Consider the following 11,673-nt stretch of genomic DNA (forward strand, 5'->3'; position numbering starts at 1 on the left):
CCTTAGCCATCTACTCTCCACTGCGCAGCATCAAGTTAAGCTGCGTCTCGTTGCATTTGTTGACTGAACAAAAAAGTTTCAATACTTATTATGTTGACTTGTTGAGGTTAATCAGTTGTCAAACGAAGTTATTAAACTCATTTTAAATAATTTTCCCCCCACAAAATATCATGGGCCCAAATTTATTTTATTTTATACACACATATTTTTGCCATTTTGTCAAACACCCCCCCCCTGTGATGACACCCGGGGAAGCCTGCACCCCACGTCCTATGCCACTGAAGAGAGTATAATAAATAATAATAATAATAAATTTTATTTATATCCCGCCCTCCCCAGCCAAAGCTGGGCTCAGGGCGGCTAACAACAATCAAATAATCAGTCAAATAATCACACAATCTAAAAATATTTCATTATAAAAATTAATTAAATCAAATTGATGGCAACCAATTAAGCAGAATTATGTGCAGGTTGCCAGAGGAGGGAGTCAGGCTGCGCCCTGACCAAAGGCCTGGCGGAACAACTCTGTCTTGCAGGCCCTGCGGAAACATGTCAGGTCCCGCAGGGCCCTAGTCTCTTTTGACAGAGCATTCCACCAGTTTGGAGCTGCAGCCGAGAAGGCCCTGGCTCTAGTTGAGGCCAGCCTAACCTCTCTGAGGCCTGGGACCTTGAGGATGTTATTATTTGCAGACCGTAGGTTTCTCTGTGGGGCATACCAGGAGAGGCGGTCCCGTAGGTACGAGGGTCCTAGGCCGTATAGGGCTTTAAAGGTTAAAACCAGCACCTTAAACCTGATCCTGTACTCCACCGGGAGCCAGTGCAGCTGGTATAATACCGGATGAATGTGCTCTCGCAGCGAAGACCCCATAAGGAGTCTCGCCGCGGCATTCTGCACCCGCTGGAGTTTCTGGGTCAGTCTCAAGGGCAGCCCCACGTAGAGCGAGTTACAATAATCCAGTCTGGAGGTGACCGTCGCATGGATCACAGTGGCTAGGTCAGGACGAGAGAGATAAGGGGCCAACTGCTTAGCTTGGCGGAGATGAAAAAATGCCGCCTTTGTTATAGCTGTAATCTGCGACTCCATAGAGAGGGAGGTATCGAAGATTACACCCAAACTCTTAACGGCCGGTGCTGGCACTAATTGCACCCCCGCAAGAGATGGGAGTTGCCCCCTCGATCCCATATCGTCCCGCCCCAGCCAGAGGACCTCTGTCTTCGAAGGATTTAACTTCAACCGGCTCCCACGTAACCATCCAGCCACAGCTTCCAGACATCTGGTCAGTGTGTCTGGGGCCGAGTCAGGATGGCCATCCATCAACAGATAGAGTTGGGTGTCATCAGCATACTGATGGCAACCCAGCCCAAAACTCCGGACAAGCTGGGCGAGGGGGCGCATAAAGATGTTAAAAAGCATCGGGGAGAGAATTGCACCCTGAGGCACTCCACACACCAAGGAGTGGCGTGATGACAATTCCCCCCCAAGCGCCACCCTCTGTCCCCGACCAGAGAGAAACGAGCGCAGCCATTGAAGGACTGTGCCCTGGATCCCCACGTCGGCAAGGCGGTGGTCCAGGAGTTCGTGATCGACCATGTCAAAGGCTGCTGACAGATCTAGAAGAATCAGCAGCCCTGACCCGCCTCGATCCAGCTGCCTGCGGAGATCATCTGTTAGGGCGACCAGAGCCGTCTCGGTCCCATGACCAGCGCGGAAGCCGGACTGGAATGGGTCCAGAGCAGATGTTTCATCCAGAAACCTACCAAGCTGTTCAGCAACCGCTCTCTCAATCACCTTACCCAGGAATGGAAGATTCGAGACCGGGCGGTAATTGGATAGATCTGAGGGATCTAATGATGTTTTCTTTAAGAGCGGACGCACCACCGCCTCCTTCAGTTCCCCTGGGAATATCCCGGTGCCAAGGGACAAATTGATGATATCCCCCAGGGGGCCCCGCACCTCGTCTGGACACGCTCTAATCAGCCATGACGGGCACGGGTCAAGAGGACAGGTGGTGGGCTTTCCAGCTTGGAGGAATCTGTCCACATCGGCTGGAGATATCCGGTCAAAGTGGTCCAATACTGGACCCGAGGACAGTCGAGGGGCCTCCAGTTCCTTTATTGTATCCAAATTGGCAGGGAGGTCATGGCGGAGCAACAGGACCTTCTCCGCAAAAAAGCTCGCAAATGCCTCACAGCTGTGTGTCAGATTGTTATTTAAATTTGGCTGTCCTTCAAGGGACGTTAAAGACCGGATTATACTAAATAATTGCGCCGGGCGAGAGCTAGCGGATGCAATGGAGGCCGAGAAGTAAGACTTCTTAGCAGCCTTCACTGCCATCTCATAGGTTTTCATAAAAACCCTATAAGATGTTCTTGAGGCTCCGTCACGGGCACCCCGCCATACTCGCTCTAGCCGTCTGAGGTCCCGCTTCATTTTCCGAAGCTCCTCGGTAAACCAGGGAGCCCGGTTTCTGCGGGGTCGCAGAGGGCGCTTAGGTGCGATCTCATCGATGGCTGCCAGGAGCTGGGTATTCCAGCCCTCAACAAGCTCAGTCAATGAGTCGCCAGGGGGAGCAAGGTCCCGCAAGGCTTGACGGAATCTATCCGGGTCCATCAGCCTCCGCGGGCGAGCCCAAATCGGCTCGCCACCTAAGCATGGTGGGGGTGGAAAGTCAATCCTGGCTTTCAGAGCGTAGTGATCAGACCATGGCACCTTCATCGAGGGAGACATGATCACATCTATACCGGCGCCAAAGATCAAATCCAGCGTGTGGCCTGCTTGATGTGTGGGGCCCGAAACAAACTGGGAGAGCCCTAGTGTCGCCATGGAAGACACCAGGTCCAGAGCCTGTGAGGAGGGAATGGCATCAGCGTGGAAGTTGAAGTCTCCCAATACCAATAGGTTAGGGAACTCCAAGGCCCAGCCGGCCACCGCCTCCAGCAGGCCTGACAGGGTGGCTGCTGGTGCGCTAGGTGGCCGGTACACCAGCCAGACAGCCAAGCTCACCTCGGAGCCCCACACTAGGCCAACACATTCGATGCCGGGGATCGATGGCGATGGTAGAGCCCTGAAAGAACAATCTTCCCGGATTAATACTGCCACCCCTCCCCCCCGGCCCACAGTCCGTGACTGGTGGAGGACGGAGAAACCCGGGGGCGCCATCTCTCGTAAGGTAACAGTTACCCCTTCGCGCACCCAGGTCTCCGTCACACAAGCCAGGTCAACTCCCTGCGAGATAAAGAAATCTCGCAGGGTAGCAGTTTTGTTGCCTATAGACCTGGCATTGCACAACACCAGTGAAGGAGGTGAGTAATCCTTGCTCACCCTACCCTCGTCTCTCGGGATGGGGCGCAGATTGGAAGGGGTACGAGCATATCCATATCTCGATCCCCTTCGCCTATAACATCTGCCCCCACCGCCATACCTCCCTCGCCCCTCCACGGTCGCAATCCCAAGCCTCATACTAACCTCCATTTACAAATAGAAAACAAAACAACCAAAACAATTATGCCGAAACAAAACCAATCCCCGCCCCACTCAGTGTCCACCCCCCAAAACAAAACAAAATGGAACAAACAAAAATACATAAATAAAAACCACCATTCACGGTGGTACAACAAAGTAAACAATAAAAGCACCTTTAAAACACCTTAAAATATATAAAAACTTCATTACTTAAAAAGGTCGTTTTTCTAGGTGCTATTGGAACAAACTGATTTTTTGGATACATTTCAATCGGGGTTCAGGGCTGGTTATGGCACAGAAACTTTTTGTCACCCTATATGATGACCTCTGTCAAGAGACATGGGAAATATGTCTGGGGGGGTGAGGCAACCTGAAACAGATTGACTTCCGTAAAATTAGTTTTTCAGCTAGTTCATTGCTCCCTCCCCCCATTCTCTACAAAAACTCATCAGAATAAATCCAATTTGGCTTTATTTATAACAGCTGTTTTCTCTGTCTTTAGTTCTGTCTTCATGTGGACGATTCCATAAGCAGGGAATCCAGTAGTGCATTGGCAGCCCTGAACCCCAGACCATACGCAAATAAGCCTTTTCCAACTTAACACGGGTAAAGCTCTACTCTTATGCACAGTTACTAATGGGTGGAATTCCATTAGAATATAGGGACTCCTAAATAAATATGGGAAGGGACGCAGGTGGCGCTGTGGTCTAAACCACAGAGCCCAGGACTTGCCGATCACAAGGTTGGCGGTTCGAATCCCCACGATGGGTTGAGCTCCCGTTGCTCGGTCCCTGCTCCTGCCCACCTAGCAGTTCGAAAGCACGTCAAAGTGCAAGTAGATAAATAGGTACCGCTCCAGCGGGAAGGTAAATGGCGTTTCCGTGCACTGCTCTGGTTTTGCCAGAAGTAGCTTAGTCATGCTGGCCACATGACCCGGAAAAACTGTCTGCGAACAAAGCAAGATGAGCGCCACAACCCCAGAGTCGTCTGCGACTGGACTTAACTGTCAGGGGTCCTTTACCTTTTTAATAAATATGAATAGTTCCAGGATGCACAGAAACTGGGATTTGGTGCCTCTTATAAGGTGATAGCCCCTTCATGGATCACTGCCTTGTCATGGCGAAGGGGCTTGAATACCTCAGAGAAGTTATGAGCTATGCCATGCAGGGCTACCCAAGACAGACAGATCATAGCTAAATGTGATCCATCTGGAGAAGGAACTAGCAATCCACTCCAGTATTTTGCCAAGAAAACTCCATGGACATAAAAAAGGAGAAGCTTTGAGAAGAAAGTGAGAGTTTCCAAGGCATGCTCTGGTTCATGGGGTCACGGAAAGTCAAACACGACTAACACGACTAAACAACTACATAAGGTGATAGATAGCATGTATGCAGCAGGCTTGCTATGTGCTTTGTGGGGTATATTTTGGGGTGTGGTGCTGGCGCAGACGAAATTTCCTCAACTACAACCCAAAATGTCTCCTTTACCTACCACATACTGTCTGCCTCTTAGGTACAAAACAAGGTGGCAGCCCTAACAACTAGACTGGCCCTTTGCAGGATCCCATTCTATGGCTTTCCAACAAAGTTGAGCTGAAGAACATTAATGGGCGAGAGAGACTGTGGTTTTTTAAATTGTTTTTATTAAATTATTGGGTGCATCCAAGTCACGGAATCCTTCAGACAAGTCAGTCGTATTCAGAGTGAGACTGCACTGCTCTAGGCAATATGGGGTTGGCGGGGCTGGGGGGGGGCGGAGAAAATGGGAAGAGAGAGGAAAGGAAAAGGGGGAATTCCTCAACATTTCATTCATTTATATAGCTGCGCACCTGATCCGTCAGGGGCACAGTTACCCCATTCAGGACCAGGGAGTCCTCCACACCAGCCTGCCCCCTGTCCCCCCCAAAACAGTACTTCTGTCTTGTCAGGATCCAACCTCAACCCATTAGCCACCATCCATTCTCCACCCGCCTCCATTGTGGTGGTTCATAGACTACCTGCAATGCAGGAATTTTTTTGACAAGGTGGGGCTGGAACCCACAACCCTGAGAGTCTCATGCTCTGCCAACTGAGCTATCCCAGGACTCAGATCAAATTCAGCTGGTAGGATTGCAAATGAAGAATGGGGAGAATAATAATAATAATTCCACAGCCACTTTGGGTGGCTTCCAGCAAAATATAAAAACATAATAAGACATCAAACATTAAAAACCTCCTGATCCTGATCTTTGAGAGAAGCTGACAAATTTAGGATAGATGCTCTATCAACTCAATGACAGGGAACCAGGCAGAGGGCCTTCTCGGTAGTGGCGCCCGCCCTGTGGAACGCCCTCCTGTCAGATGTCAAGGAAATAAACATCTAACTTTTATAAGACATCTGAAGGAAGCCCAGTATGGAGAAGCTTTTAATGTTTGATGTTTCATTGGTTTTTAAAGAAATATTATTTTGGGAGCTGCCCAAATGGCTGGGGAAACCCAGCCAGATGGGCGGGGTATAAATGTTGCTGTTACGCTCAATTGAATAGCACAGTGATTGCAAACCCAAAACCCACTTATTTATTTATGGCAATTTAACCTGTATAGCTCCTTTTTTCTGTGTGTTTCACGGTTCTTTATGATATGATACGATATCTTTATTGTCATTGTCCCATGCAGAACAATGAAATTGAAAAAACTACATAAAACATTCAAAAACCCCTAAAAACTCTGAAATCCCATTTTAAAATACACTAAACTATAGAGACCCCTCATCCTGCGTTTAAAACCAGAATTGCATTTGCGTAGAAACTGTTTCTCAGGAGGCTAGTCCTGGTCTTTATAACCCTGGACCTTCTTCCAGAAGGCAGAAGCTGAAAGAGATCATTTCCGGGGTGCGCACTATCCTGTGCTATCTCTGCAGCTTTCTTATGGCACCTGGAAGCATAGATTTGATCTAAGGTGGGAAGAGTGCACCCAATTATTATTTATGACTGCTATTGCAATAAATAATCTTTCATAAAAGTTATTGCATTACATTCTTCATTAAATTATCTTTCCATTGATATACAATTTTATGGTATATAACTCATTGCTTTTTTTTCTCCTTTCTAAAAAAATGTGTAGGGGTACTCTCATTTTGACTCAAGAAAATCACCAGGGGGGGGATGAATACAGTTCAAATTAGGGGAAATAAATACAGTGGTAACTCAGTTTTTCAACAGCTTAGTTCTCAAACTAACTCATGATGCCCCCCAAGGCGCTTTGCACCACCCGATTCTTTGCAGGAGACAAGGGCAGCCTGTAGCTGCAAAGGGGACGGGACAGCTGTTCTGCTTAAGCCACGCCCCCTTTCCCAAGTCCGTATCCAGCATCCCCTTCTCTCTAGCAGCTACAGATAGGTAGCCGTGTTGGTCTGCCATAGTCAAAATAAAAAAAATCCTTCCAGTAGCACCTTAAAGACCAACTAAGTTAGTTCTTGGTATGAGCTTTCGTGTGCTTTCGTGAGCTTTCGTATCTGAAGAAGTGTGCATGCACACGAAAGCTCATACCAAGAACTTAGTTGGTCTCTAGCAGCTGACACTCTCTGGCTTTAACCCTTAAGGCAACGAGGCAGGGAAGGTGCGTGGAAAGGTTTGCAGAAAGCTCCTCTCTCTGCCGGCTGCCGGGCACCTTCCCAGCTATAAAAGGAAACAAGATGCAAAGCCCGCGCTGCTTTTCCCTTCATGCACGAGGACAGTGGCGTAGCGTGGGTTCTCAGCACCCGGGGCAAGGCAAGTAATTTGCGCCCCCTAACCCGGGGCAAGGCAAGTAATTTGCGCCCCCTAACCCGTGGATTTTAGCACTCGAGTCTCTTCCGCGCCCCCCGATGTTGCGCCAGGTGCAGCAGGCCCCCCTGCATCCCCCATGCTACGCCACTGCTCCCTCCACAAGTCTTCAGGACAGCCTTCCGAAGGCTGGTGCGGGGAGAAGGTCTCTCCGCCCCACCGCCAGGCTTCGGAGAAGGTCCGAGGACAGTGGGGTTCCTGCTTCCTCGAGGAGGGCCGGCCAAACGCGCCCCCCCAAATGTTGCGCCCGGTGCGGCCGGCACCCCTGGCACCCCCCACGCTACGCCACTGCACGAGGATGTACCCTGCATGGAAAAGCAGGGGCGTCAGACAGGAACTGTGCGTTGCGCGGGAGCATGAGGGAGAGGAAGGACTAGGCACGGGAGGGCGGGTGAGTGGGGTTGAAGACTTTTTGTGCTGGGCGGAATACTTTTTGCACCTTTTCCCCATGTTGTCACCTTCCTCAGTCTCAGTCCTCCCCCTCTCCCTCTGCCCCAGGGACCATCTAGTTCAACCCCCTGCAAGACCTGTTCAACCCCCCCCCCTTGTGCATTCTCCCATTTCCTCCTCGTCATAGAATCATAGAACTGGAGAGTTGGGAGGTACCCGGGGGCATCTAGTCCAACCCCCTGCAAGACAGGAATCTTTTGCCCAATGTGAGGCTCTAACCCACAGTCCCTCGATTCAGAGTCTCATGCTCTGCCGACTGATCTGTCCACTTCAGGGCTTCCTGTATTGTGAAAAGGGTGGGCTGTGGACCTTGTTTGGCTACCACAAGAGAATACCAGGGGCCCCACTGAATCACACCACCAGACCTGGCCTTGGCGAAGGCACAACCCCCAGCAAAGCCAGTCTCTTGCCTGGGGTCGGCACTCCACAACGGGGCAGTTCCAGAATTTTTCTTGAATCCTCCAAACATTTGTAATCCGTTTTGAAAAAAATGCAAGGGCTCCAGTTGGGAATGATCCCACAAGCTGTGTGAAGAGCTTCGTTTTTGCCCTCATACGCATCCTTTTATTTTATTTTATTGGAGGACACACGGTCTTGCTACCCACAGCCCCAAGTTTCAAACAATCCAGGCTGCAGGATGGATCAGTGGAGAAGCTCCCTTTCAAGAGCCTCATCCTCTCAGTGGCCCAGTACCTCCAGCCTGCCTCTGGATTTCCATCAGTGGGGAGAGAGGGGTGCAAGAATGTCTCCGCCCCATACATGGGGCATCCCAGAGGCACCTAGCAAGCTGCTGTGGGGGGGGGGGGGCAATGCAGTGGGTGGGGTCTCTTACAAAGCAGTTTCCATGTGTCCTTTCCACCACTCAGCTGTTTTTCCTTGGCAAACTCCAAGGGGCAGGAGAGTCCCTTTCAGGCAGAGGGCCAAAGGGGGGAAATGGGGGGGGGGGGCTGGGTTTCCGAGACACACATACAGCCGGCTGCAATCCAGCCCCCCAGTGCCCTCCTTTCTCAGGAAAGCCCTCCCACTCTCACTGCCTGCCTCAGAACCAGGAAAAAGATTTCATGTATTTTATATCACTAGATCTTCAGTTTCCCAATCAATTCTCTTCACCACCCCTGGTGAGGGTGGAGCTGGGCAAAGGGGTCTCTGGGCAACATGGGTGTGGGGGGGGGACACCCCACTTGGCTTGGCTGGATCAGCCCCTTCCCCCAGTCAAGCAAAAATTGCTTTCAGGCAAAGCCCTCCTGTGTGCAGCAGGGTCAGTACAGCAGTGGTGGTCAGAAAACAGAGGTTCCCCCCTGCAGCTCTCAGCCTTACCACCAGGGAAGGGGCTCCAAACTCTCCCCTCTGTCCAGAGATTGTCTACAAATGCAGCCACCTTTGGCCTTCAGCAAAAAGGGGTAGCAAGTGACAAGCTGATGGGGAACCTCAAAAATCTGCTCTGTGCCACCCATTAATTTGCGGGAAAGGGGAGAATTGTCCAGTCCATCTGTCTTCTTGACTCTCCCTGGGCTTACCAAAGTACTCTAAAGGTAAAGGGACCCCAGACCATTAGGCACAGTCGTGGCCGACTCTGGGGTTGCGGCGCTCATCTCGCTTTGCTGGCTGAGGGAGCCAAAGGACTGAGCTGCTGCTGGCAAACCAGAGCAGCACACGGAAACACCATTTACCTTTCCACCGGAGTGGTACCCATTTATCTACTTGCGCTTTGACGTGCTTTACAACTGCTAGGTTGGCAGGAGCAGGGACTGAGCAACGGGAACCACCGACCTTCTGATCAGCAAGTCCTAAGCTCTGTGGTTTAACCCACAGCGCCACCCGCTTCCCATCCAAAGTACTCTAGGCCATAACTAATCAGGCGAGTGGCAGATCTAGTCCAGCATCCCTTCTCGGTTGTTGACCAGAGGCCTATTATGGGAAACAAGGAAGGACAGAAGCCTGAGACCTCGCCTTCACTGCCCCCAGCAGGAGGGCCTTGCAGCTTGATGTGTGGGGAAGTACCTACCTTTGCTCCAGTTTTCTGACCCTCAAACTTTATCAGGTGACCCTGTGGGTTTTCTGCAACAACCATCTTCAAGACCACGCAGCAGAAGCTGAGCTACTCAAGTGGGTTTGCGATGGCAGCGCAGCCAGCAGGCAAGTGGAAGATTTGAAACTGCACGTTAAACTCAAGCACATTTGTGATATTCTGGTTTTCCCCCAGGAAAACTGAAGCTTCACCTGGCATATTTGGAAGCCCCACTGAAGTGTGATGGTCAACAACCAGGGGTAATTAGAAGGGCAGCTCCCTGGTCAAGAGCAGTGGGACTTCTCCTGCTACTGGGGTACCCTGCCCTGCCTTAATTGTACCACACACTGTTAAACAAAGCACCTTGTGCACTTTAGAGAAGACTGCACTGAGGCAGTGGCGTAGCGTGGGGGGTGCCAGGGGTGCCGGCCGCACCGGGCGCAACATTTTGGGGGGCGCGTTTGGCCGGCCCCCCTCGAGGAAGCGGGAACCTCTCCAAGGCGCAGCGCGCCGTCGGTGGAGGAAAAGAGCCGCGCAGCAGCAGCAGCAGCAGCAGCAGCAAAGCCGGGAGGAGGAGGAGGTGGAGCGAGCCTGCTAATTGCTTGCTGGGAATTACCGTAATTTTCGCTCCAAAACACACACTTTTTTGCTCCTAGAAAGGAAGGGAAAATGCCTGTGCGTGTTACAGAGCGAATGCACTCATGCTTGCTTTACAGCCAGGAGGAGGGGGTGGAGCTGAGGAGGAGGGAGGGAAGGAGAGCCATGCCAGCAAAGCGGGCAGCAGCCGCTTACACGCGAGGAGGGACAGACGGGAGCCATAGCGAGCCGGAAAAAGCGCTGCGTAGCCAGCAACAGCTGCTGCAGCCTCAGCTAGCAAAGGTCCGTGCGCTCTAAACGGAGCAGTGAGGCTGCAGAGGGACGGCAGGGCACAGGAGGGCTCTGAGCCACGAGCGCAGTGAAAACCAGTAAAAAAGGTTTTTAAAAGGCTGCTGGGGACAGGAGGGCACGGGATGAGGGAGAGGGGGAAATTACAATTCTCCCAGCGTCTCAGCTGATCCGCTGAGCAGGACTTGGGTTGCAGGGGATTGGCCATTAGCTGTGTAAAGCAGCAAAGAGGGAGAGAAGGAGCAAAGCGGGAGTAGAAAGGAGCTGCTTACACTGCTGTAAGTGGCTGCTGTCCGGTTGGCTCCTTTAAAGCAACAGTGCTCTTTCCCTCCCCCCTCCCCGCTCAGCTCTCCGAAAAGCTCCTTCTCCACCCACCCCACGCGAGCTCCTTTTCCCCTTAGACCCCCCTCCTGCATTATTAGCCACATCCTTCTCCACCCACCCCACGCGTGTTCCTTGTCCCCTTAGCAGTGGCGTAGCGTGGGGGGTGCAGGGGGGGCGGCTGTACTGGGCGCAACATCTGGGGGTTAGGGTTAGGGGGCGCAAATTACTTGCCTTGCCCCGGGTGCTGACAACCCACGCTACGCCACTGCACTGAGGGGGTTGTACTAGATGGCCCTTAAGAGTCTCTTCCAACTCCCCGGGAAGGGGGGCTGCTGAGGAGACCCTACAAAGCAGAGGAGCCAAGCACTGGCTGGAAGCAGGTGGGGCGAGATCCCTGACCTGGTGGCAGCGAGACCCTCGAGAGGAAGGCTGCCTGTTGTCTGTGACCACTGCTGCCCTCTTCCCCACTCAATCCACACCAGCCTGTATAATATTTTTTTTTTATTTACACGTTTAAAGAACCAGAAGGCTTAACATACAATAAGATGAAACAGAGCCCTGGAAGGTGGCCACGGGCAAGGGGAATAAAAGGAACAGTAGAAAAAAAATATACAGTCAACATAAAAAAAAAACCCTCAAGCGGGCTGCCCTCCCCCCTCAACCAGCCTCCCTTGAGGGGCGAAGAACATGCTGTCTCGATTTTGCCCAGGGACGTCAACGGTCGCACTCACTCCAGATCCC

General features: G+C 51.6%; 1 long non-coding RNA gene across 1 annotated transcript; it reads left to right on the forward strand.

The window, feature by feature from the left end:
* The first annotated feature begins 10,042 nt into the window (after positions 1–10,042).
* Positions 10,043–11,658, forward strand: LOC308581409. Its single transcript, XR_014005063.1, has 2 exons — positions 10,043–10,116; positions 11,208–11,658. It is a non-coding gene; the product is annotated as an uncharacterized lncRNA (long non-coding RNA).
* Positions 11,659–11,673: the final 15 nt, after the last annotated feature.

The sequence above is a fragment of the Podarcis bocagei genome (assembly GCF_964188305.1).
Source record: "Podarcis bocagei genome assembly, chromosome: 2".
Classification (NCBI taxonomy): domain Eukaryota; kingdom Metazoa; phylum Chordata; class Lepidosauria; order Squamata; family Lacertidae; genus Podarcis; species Podarcis bocagei.